This window comes from Callithrix jacchus, chromosome 8, assembly GCF_049354715.1.
Source record: "Callithrix jacchus isolate 240 chromosome 8, calJac240_pri, whole genome shotgun sequence".
In the NCBI taxonomy this organism is placed as follows: Eukaryota; Metazoa; Chordata; class Mammalia; order Primates; family Cebidae; genus Callithrix; species Callithrix jacchus.
Genome location: NC_133509.1, coordinates 2272532 through 2282307, shown reverse-complemented (window position 1 = coordinate 2282307; position 9776 = coordinate 2272532). Strand labels below are relative to the sequence as shown.

Genomic DNA, 9776 nt, shown 5'->3' with positions numbered 1-9776 from the left:
GTAATCCCAGCATTTTGGGAGGCCAACGTGGGTGAATCACTTGAGGTCAGGAGTTCGAGGCCAGCCTGACCAACATGGTGAAACCCTGTGTCTATTAAAAATACAAAAATTACCAGATGTGGGCACCTGTAATCCCAGCTACTCAGGAGGATGAGGCATGAGAATCACTTGAACCCAGAAGGTGGAGGTTGCATTGAGCAGAGATTGTATGACGGTACTCCAGCCTGGGTGACAAAGGGAGACCCTGTCTCAAAAAGTAAGAGAGAAAGGAAAAGAGAAGAAAGAGAGGAAGAAAGGGAGGGAGGGAGGGAGGGAGGAAGATAGGAGAGAAGGAAGGGAAAGAAAGGAAGGGAGGGAGGAGGAAAGAAGGAAAGAAACAAAGAGAAAAGAGAAAGAGAGAGATAGACTAAGGTGCAAAAGTTGCCTTCCTGAGGTCACACCCTTCCAGTTTGTATCCTGCACCCAGTGACTGAGTAAGAGGTATAAAGGTCCAACGAAGGAGAAATTTGCAGGAACATCTTAGCTCCAGAGCTGCAGTGGGGTAGCTGAGGCTATCAGGTACATCTCAGCTCAACTGCTCCTCTGCCCAATCCTCCTTCATTCCTCTCCCTTCCAGAGCTGCTCATCCCAAAGTCTCCCTAATAAATACCTGAACACCAACGTCTGTCTTAGAATCTGTGTCCTGGGAACAATTCCTACAATACCAAGTGAATTATTCAAGTTCCTCCAGCCAACAAGGACAGAAGTAAAACATAGATTCATCTTTCTGACCCTAGGTAAATGTATTTTTCTACTCTGCTAACCATAGTATCTATAACACATCTGTCAAAAGTCATTGAGATACTTTAGTCACAATGTCATAATGCTTGCTCTGTCAATGAAAATGCCATCTTTTTCTCAGTTATCTCAGATATGAGCTCTTTAAGATTTGTAAAATGCAAAACTTTTTTTTTTAACTGAAAATACTCTTCTAAGTATATAAAATCCAAAACTGAAAAATGAAAGGCCTATTCAGTAATAATTCCCATGGACTGCAAAGATGGAATAACTGATTTGTGAAAAGAAATGGTGTTCTACATTTTTATGACTGCAGCAAAATACAACTATATGTGATATAGTACATTTTCATCTCAATTCCAAATAAAAATTATACTAACAGCATCCCACAAATTATTGCTTTACTAATGCTGAAAAATTCAGCCCCTGAAAGTGATAGAAAAAAAAGCAGGAAAGCATAAGAAAATGTCAACATTTCTCACTCAGAATCTTGATTTTGTTCCCCTAGATACTAGTTTGATAGGAAACTAGTATTCAGCTTTTTGAGTGAATAACTCATAAACCACCTACCCAGAACATCTACAACCCAAGGGCTTACTTAGAAATGATCTCTTTGTGTATAAACATTACAGAAAACCCTTTACCAAGAATTTCACCTGGCTAGAAAATGAAATGATTTGAAAGGTTTTCTGAAATTTTTCCCACAAAGTGATAGACAAGGTAATAGGTAGGATAGTTTTAATAAATCCCTTTTTTAAATTCTCCAATAGACCTGTAAAGAATGGAAGGCTGGCAGAAGAACCAAGATGAATGAGCCCTGCTCTGAGTAAAAAAGTCATCTCTCACTGTGGAAGAGGCGGGCCAGGGCAGATTTCATCCCAATTAGGAAAAGGTTTTCCTTCTTTCAGTGGATTAGTCCACACTTCCTGCTGAGAAGCACTGACTGTCTTTAGATGTGGGCGTGTTGTTTAATTGATGTTTACCTCCTGGGTGACCTGAAGAATAAAGAGATGCATCTTCAAAGGAAACTCAACTGGATGGTTAAAGCCTCCCGGGAGGTTTGCACTGAGAGAACTGTGTTGCTGAAGCCCACTTGGAAGCATTCTGCTGATAGGCCTTCCCTTCTCACTCACCACCAAGCACCACTCTAATCTAGTTTCTCATTTCTTCCTCTCCCCACAGGGGCCCCTGAATTCGATCTTGTCAGAATAACCCAGACATGGAGAAATCCACAGCTGGATTCTCATCTCCCTTTGCCTGCTGAGGAAGGGGTAGGAGCAAGGGTAATGAGGTCTATGGGAGAAAGGAGAGGCTTCAGGGAGTGGGAGTCACATCATCGAGTTCTGGATGAGGGGACCTACTGACAATACAGCAGGCGAAACAGCAGGGCCATTCCATGGCACATTTCACCATCTCGTATTTGCTCTTTAAACTATGAAGGCATTCATACAAATATTTACTTTATAAAAACATGTCTTTAAATATATAGTTCATAAAAGTAACAAAATCTTTCTAAATTCTAATCCCTTTAGTCCATCACCTCTCTCTAGTACAACTGGGTGCCTTGTGCCTGGGTGGTAAAAATGAGGAAAGTCAAGGAAGGGAAAATGAGGGGCGGTGGCCTCACAAAGGCTGTAGCATCCTCTCAAGATGTCTGATAGCCAGCAGCTCTGGACAGTGGTTCCTTGACAAGTAAGAATAGAGATAGAAAATAAAGAGCCAGAAACACCTCAAAGCAGGTATGAGAGCATCTTCCTATCACAAACAGAAGCTGATCCTTCAAGGGACAGGAAGTCAGTTGCTTCTCATGGCTCTTTCTTGGGATGACTGTTCAGCACCTGGGCCAACATGTCAAACGTTGAACTCCTGTTGGATTTTACTTCATGGCTGGGATATTGTGTTTTGTCGTCAGTTTGTATGTTTAAAAATTATGATTAGTTGTTGATAGTGGAAAACCATGAGATTTCAAAGGAAATAGAGATTTCTAACTTGGATAAACGTATGAATGTAAATACTGAGCCCAAATTCTAGAATGACAACACTTAGCCAGACACCAGTAGCCACGGCTGGTGTTGGGGGATCACCCTTCACAGTCCCATCTGGCCCTTCTTCACAGTCCCATCTGGCCCTTCACAGTCCCATCTGGCCCTCCAGCCCAGATGAAACATGGGAGGGGTCCCCCTGCTCTGCACATAGCCCCTGCCCAGATGAAGCATGGGAGGGGGCCCCCTGCTCTGTGCATAGCCCTGTCCAGATGAGGCATGGGAGTGGGGCCCCTGCTCTGTCACCTGAGAGAAAAGTGAGTACATTATGCCAACTGTCTCATTTTTTCATTTTGCTTTTTTTTTCTATTTACTTATGTGATTTAAGGGAAAGGACTCTGCAATATGACTAAATGGGAACTATGTCTGGCTTTCCACTAAGACCATAGACTTCAAACACTGACTCCTAAACACCCACAAACACACACACATACACCTCACACACAGTTTAAAATGTAATCTAATGCAACTTTTGAGTTGCCATATTGGCAAAAGCAGTGAGAAATTGGGAACGCAATTTCCAAAACAATGAGCATGGGGAAATCCAAGGGCTTTGAGGTCCCTCAAGTCACAAATGTACTTGTTTATTAACATGGGCAGAGAAAAAGAAAAAATCTATTCCCTGGTATAATTCTACATATTGCTTTTCTGTTTGAGGCAAGGCATCAGCAAGTTAAGTACACAATCTAGAACAGACCTGTTTCATCTTACCAGACTTACTTTCCTCAGTGTTCTGGGGCTATATGTAGTAAAAAATTGAAATAAAATTATATGACACATGTCCCCAGGAACTGCAGAATAAAAACTCTACAAATTTGCAGTTTACATTCTGTGGCTATAATATATTTACAAAAATATGTATACTTTTTAAAAAATCTATAAACAGATTTTAGAAAAGTATCTTCATAGTGTGTTTCCTAAACTTTTTGTTTCAAATAGTTTCAAAGGGACATTTTTCTTCTGTCCCCACTTCTTTGGTTAACATGTATAACGAGTTGCATTTTTATTGTGTTGCTCTTTTCAGTGACATCATGTAGAAGTAAGTACATAAGTAATCATTGATATTTGATAAATTCTATGTAATAAAAGCAAGCACGTATATGCTGTTATTTTTATTTTCTAGCCATTTGTGAGAGTGAAATAGTTAAGGAAAGTCCCCAATATAGAAGCTCAGCAAACAAATTCAGAAAGGGGAGTTGGTAGGGTGGATGACCCCAGACGAAGGGGTTAATCTAGTTCTATTTTGCAGGCAAGGGTCACCGAACATATACTGCTAGCATATGACCTAATTAGAAACAAAAAGCAGCCAGGCCAACCTCTAATAAAAGTGACTCAGATACATGCTAAAGAGACACCCAGCAAAATCATCTGCCCACAGTGTCATCCCCTTAGTCCCTGTCCCCCAGCCCGAGCACCAGATCCTTCATTTCACTTTCTGCTTTTCTGGAAACAGCAATTTTCAGAGTCGGAACACTGAATTATAATCCAGATCTACCACCTGTTCTATGACTTGGCCTATTTTTCTAGTCTTTAGTTTTGCTGTCTATTCAATGAGGATAAAAATAATGCTGAAAAATTTTTGTAATAATCCATTTGTTCACTCAACAGATACTGAATTCTTACTGAGTGCCAGGGACTGTTCCAGGTGCTGGAAATACAGCATTGAGGAAAAAACTAAGTTCTTTTTCTGCTGTTCCCTATTTTTCTAGAGAAGAGATCATAGTAACATAACATAATATAATGTTGTACATGAAATGTAATAAGGTAGAGACAACCAATAGGAAGGAAAAGATAAAGCAGAGGGAAAGAATAGAGATTGGCAAACAGGTGATTTTTAGAGAAGATGATTGCTCAAAGACAAAGGGGCATGTGGGAGAAGAGAATGCCAGGAGCTCAGCTGTGAGCCTGATGCTGGGGAGGCTTGCTGCATGAAAAGTAATTATTCTATGTGTGGCTGACCGTACTGTTAAAAGGAAAAGACTCAGTGTGTTACGCAGACTTAGTTAGAAGGACTCAGACTTTTCACTGAAGCTTTGAAAAAGTCACACAGTAAGGACAAGTTTACTATTTTATACCTATAGTTCAAATACATAATAGAAAACACTAGTGCTAATTCTCAATTACAAAGATATAGAATTAACCCAAGTGCCCATCAACAAAGAGTCAATAAAGAAAATGTGGTAATGTGGTATATATACACCATGGAGTACTCCTCAGCCACAAAAAAGAATGTTATAATGTATTTTGCAGCAACTTGAATGGAGCTGGAAGCCATTATTCCAAGTAAGGTAACTCAGGAATGGCAAACGAAGTATCGTGTGTTCTCACTTGTAAGTAGGAGCTAAGGTAAGAGGATGCATAGGCATAAGAATGATATAATGGCCTTTAGGGACTCAGGGAGGAAGGCTGGTAGAGGATTGAGGGAAGGATAAAAGACCACAGATTGAGAACAATGTACCCTACTTGGGTGATGGCTGCACTAAAATCTCAGAAATCACCACCAAAGAACTTATCCATGGGACCAAAATCCACCTGTACAAACAATTTAAATTTAAAAAATTTTTTAAATCTTCAAAATCTAGAAAACAAAAGAGAAAGGCTTGTTCTAGTTAAGACCAAAACCTTAAAACTCAGGACAAAACTGGAATACACTCACCTTAGAAAAGCTTAAAACAAAATCCACATAATGAAAGTGATGTGCCAGAAATTACAACGATCCCACCCTCTTTTTTTTTTTTTTTTTTTGCCATAAAATGTTTTATTAGGCCAAACTACACACTATAAAGGTCCCACCCTTTTTTTGCCATAAAAGTATTAGGCAAAACTACACACTATAAAAATGCTTTAAAATGTAGCAGGAGGAGATGTAAAGACTCAAAGAAGTACAAAAAAGTAACAAGTATTTTTGCAAGGTCATCTGAGGCTGTGGACCTGGACTGGGCTGGGCAAGGACACCCCTCAGAGAATGAGAGCCACTGAGGAGGGCTGTCAGAGAGGACCCTTTTCCTGTTCCAAGAACAGCCTGGGGGAGTCTGGGGGACCTCTCCCACCTCTGCTGCTTCCAGGAGCCACTTCTTTCAAGATGAGGTACTATCCTCCTTGCCAGTTCTTGTTTGCCCCCAATGGCCCATTGTCAACATTCAGAAAGAGAGGAGCATCACCTGTTTTTCCTGACACATCTGAGGCCAGTGGGTATGCCCAGGGAAACTGGGGTGGAACATGTACATCTGCCCACCCCTTGCTTTATTTCATCTGTGTAATATGGGGGAGGGGAATTACCAAGAGGTCATCACATAGGCCATGGACAAGTTCCACAAGAGCCAGGTAGAAGAGCACCGTCCTGGCATGCTGCCCAGCACCCAGCTCACACACACATCTCTTATTTGACAGCTTTCCTGAAGCAGGCCTTGAAGTCCAGACTCCCTGGCAAGTCTCAGGAAGAGACCCTGCTGGGCTAGGGTTCTGGGCTAAAGGACCCATCCCCAAGGGTGCCACCCCCACCAGTCTCATCCTGACAATCTTGGATTATTTTTTCCCTGAAATTTTGGAGTGGGAGTCAGGCAGATAGAAGACAGTGCCCACTGGCCAACTTTCCAGAGAACATCAGCCCTCCAGACTGGGGCAGGTCAGACCTCCACTAGGTCATTCTCACTGGTTGCCAGCTGAGGGAAACAGCACTTGTGAGCACCTGCCTGTCTCCCCAGGTCCTGTTCAGAAACCCTATCTGTGCCTTTGGACCGAGACTACCCCAAGCACGCAGGCCAGCAACCTTATCTACAGCCTTCATGACTGAATCCCCTTATTTATGGGGTTCACTGCATGTGAGTATATGGTGGGCTCAATCACTGCATGTGAGTATATGGTGGGCTCAATTCCTGCCTACTAGCTCCTGCCAGATACCCATGCGCACCTCATTAAGAGAGTGAGGCCACACAGACACAACCAGGCCATTATAGTAAGGGGGTGGCTGGGGCCCTGCTTGCCTACCCTTCATTGCTGGTTCAGGGCCAACTGTCCAACCACATTCCTACCCTGAGGTGATACAATGGGAACGTTATACACCGGGGTCACTGACCAGTTATAAAATTCCACAAACAGGCCCAGCTGCTCCCCTGGAATTTTGGTAAGTGTGAATCCAGCCTGCCATGTATACAGCCCATGCCGACCCCTCCAGGAGCCACTGGACTGCTTGTTCCTGGGATGTGACAAGCCCAATAAAGGTAGTACAGCCAGTCAGTACAGCTGCAGCCTTGCAGGACCACTATGCCCATCTGGAAGCAGTACCCAGGGGCCTATAAAAGAAGTGGAGGTGACACCAAGTGTCATAAAAATACTTTATTAGGCCAAATGACACACTATAAAAATGCTTTAAAATGTAGCAGGAGGAGGTGTAAAGACTCAAAGAGGTACAAAGAAGTCACAATGGCTATCAAAATACACTAAAGAATCCACACTACTTCTCCCTTTACCTGGAAAAGGAAGCTTCTAAGCTACCTACTCCTCCTCAGCTGTGGCGTCTTGGTATTACTGATATTCTGACACCAGGTTGTTAAGGTTGCTCTCAGCCTCGGTTAACTCCCTCTCATCCACACCCTCGCTCGTGTACCAGTGCAGGAAGGCCTTGCACCTGAACATAGCTGTAAACTGTTTGGCATCGTGTTTGAAGAGCTCCTGGATGGCTGTGTTGTTACCGATGAAGGTGGCCAACATTTTTAGCCCCCAGGGTGGGATGTCACAGACGGTTCTTTTCACTTTGTGAGGGAGACACTCAGCAAAGTAGCTCTGTTCTTGTTCTGGATATTGAGCATTTGCTCATTCACCTCCCTCATGGACATGTGACCTCTGAAAATGGCAGCCACGGTTAGGTAGCGGCCATGTTGGGGGTCACAGGTGGCCATCATATTCTTAGCGTCAAACAGCTGCTGAGTGAGCTCAGCCATGGTAAGGGCCCAGTACTGCTGGCTGGTCAGTGAGGCAAAGCCAGGCATAAAGAAGTACAGCCCAGGAAATGGAACCATGTTCACAGACGGCTTCGGCAGGATGGCATTCAGCTGACCCGGGAAGTGCAAGCACGTGGTGACCCCACTCATGGTAGCAGGCACCAGGTGATTCAGGTCACCGTAGGTGGGTGTGGTCAGTTTTAAGGTTCTGGAACAGATGTTATGGAGCACTTCATTATCAATGCAGAACGTCTTGTCTGCATTTTCTATGAACTGGTGATGGAAAGGGTGGCATTGTAGGGCTCCACCATGGTGTCTGACACCCTGGGAGAGAGCAGTACACTGAATGTGTTTATGATGCTGTCTGGGTACTCCTCCCGAATTTTGACCATGAGAAGTGTACCCATCCCAGACCCAGTCCTCCCACCCAGGGAGTAGGTCAGCTAGAAACCATATAGGCATCACAGCTCTCAGCCTCTCTTCTCAAAACATCCATCACCATCTCCATCAGCTCTGCGCCTTCCAATGTAGTACCCATTCATCCTGGTGTTACTGGCCCCACACTGACCTATAAGGTAGTACTTATAGGTAGTACCTTATAGGTAGTACCTTATAGGTAGTACTGACCTATAAGTTAGTACCTATAAGGCCAGTTACTTAATGGCCAGGTGAATGGCGGTCACCACCACAATGCAACAAGGCCAACTGTCACATGTGAGGTGAAAGCACCATTCACTCTGCATGTGGAGCAAATAAAACCCCCTCCCCCTAAGTTACAGGACAGCAGCCTTGCTTGTTAGAATCTAGATCAGGAGACAATCCTGAGACAGCCAACAACAGACATGCTGCAGGTGACTTCTGCCCATTCCCAGGCAATGGGAAGGCTGTGGTCATGGCCCCAACTCAGCTCCTTGCAGGGAGATTACATCAGCTCCTCAAGTTGAGGAGACACCTGGGCCTTCCTCCCCGAAAGCCCATTTAGGAAAGGGAGCCTGAGTGACTCAGAGGATGGCAGGGTGTTCAGGGGCCCCGGTTCCACAGTTCCCACAGGGATGACCTTGAGGCACTCATTGACTTTAAACTGCCCTGGCGAAGAAGCCGCAGCCCAGTCCTCATCCACAGCTCACCAAAGATGAAGTTGTCTGGCCTGAAGATCTGCCCGAAGGACCCCGAGGGCATGGAGTCCGTGGTGCCTGGCTCCAAATTCACGAGCACAGCACGAGCCATGTACCTGCCACCTGAAGAGAATGGGAAGGCATTGGTAAGGAGAGGCCAGCATTCCCAGGAGAGCTATTGGGGCAAGACTGGAGTCTCATCACTGGCCTCGTTGTAGAGCACATTGATGCGCTCCAACTGCAACTCACTGTCCCCACAGTAGGTGCCAGTGGAGTCAATGCCATGTTCATCAGATATCACCTCCTAGAACTGCAAGAGATGCGAGAGGCCAGACTCGCCAGGGCTGAGTCACAGAGCTCAGGGAGTTGGAGTTGCTCCAGTGCCTCTCCCACTTCCACCCCCACCCTCTGGCCACTAAGTCCCTTGAGGTTTAACCTGGCAGTCTTGCCAGCCACACAGCTCTACCACATCCTGGGCAGGGAGCCCAGGGACCACAATGCAGAGGCACCACCCCTTCCACTGCCAACATCTTCACCGGCCACCCCGCCAGTGAAGGACCCTAGCCGTGCCCTTAGATTATGCCCCTGGCTGCCAACCGTTGTGCCGATATTGTTCCTGCAGTGTCCAGTTTGGGTGAGCATGAACTCCCTCATGGCCAAGTCAGGACTATGGGCAGCAGAAGAAACGTAAAAAGGAGAAGCAATCACAATGATTCAGCCTGCAGTCCGCCAATGCTTAAGTAGTCCCGCACCCACCTCCCGCAGCCTTGGATTGGGCTCCCAGAATAAGAAACAGCTTTCTTTTCCACAGGTGTACCCACCTGTGAATTCTTGGGGTTTAATGTCTATTGGAGAGATCAGGTGGCTTTGCTCCAGTCCTTTCCACATTGGGGAAAGCTGGT

At 44.9% G+C, this 9776-nt stretch overlaps 1 pseudogene; it reads right to left on the bottom strand.

Annotated features, from left to right (window-relative positions):
• Positions 1 to 7313: 7313 nt before the first annotated feature.
• On the bottom strand, positions 7314 to 9528 carry LOC100398009 (tubulin beta-8 chain-like; annotated as a pseudogene).
• Between the last annotated feature and the right edge of the window lie 248 nt (positions 9529 to 9776).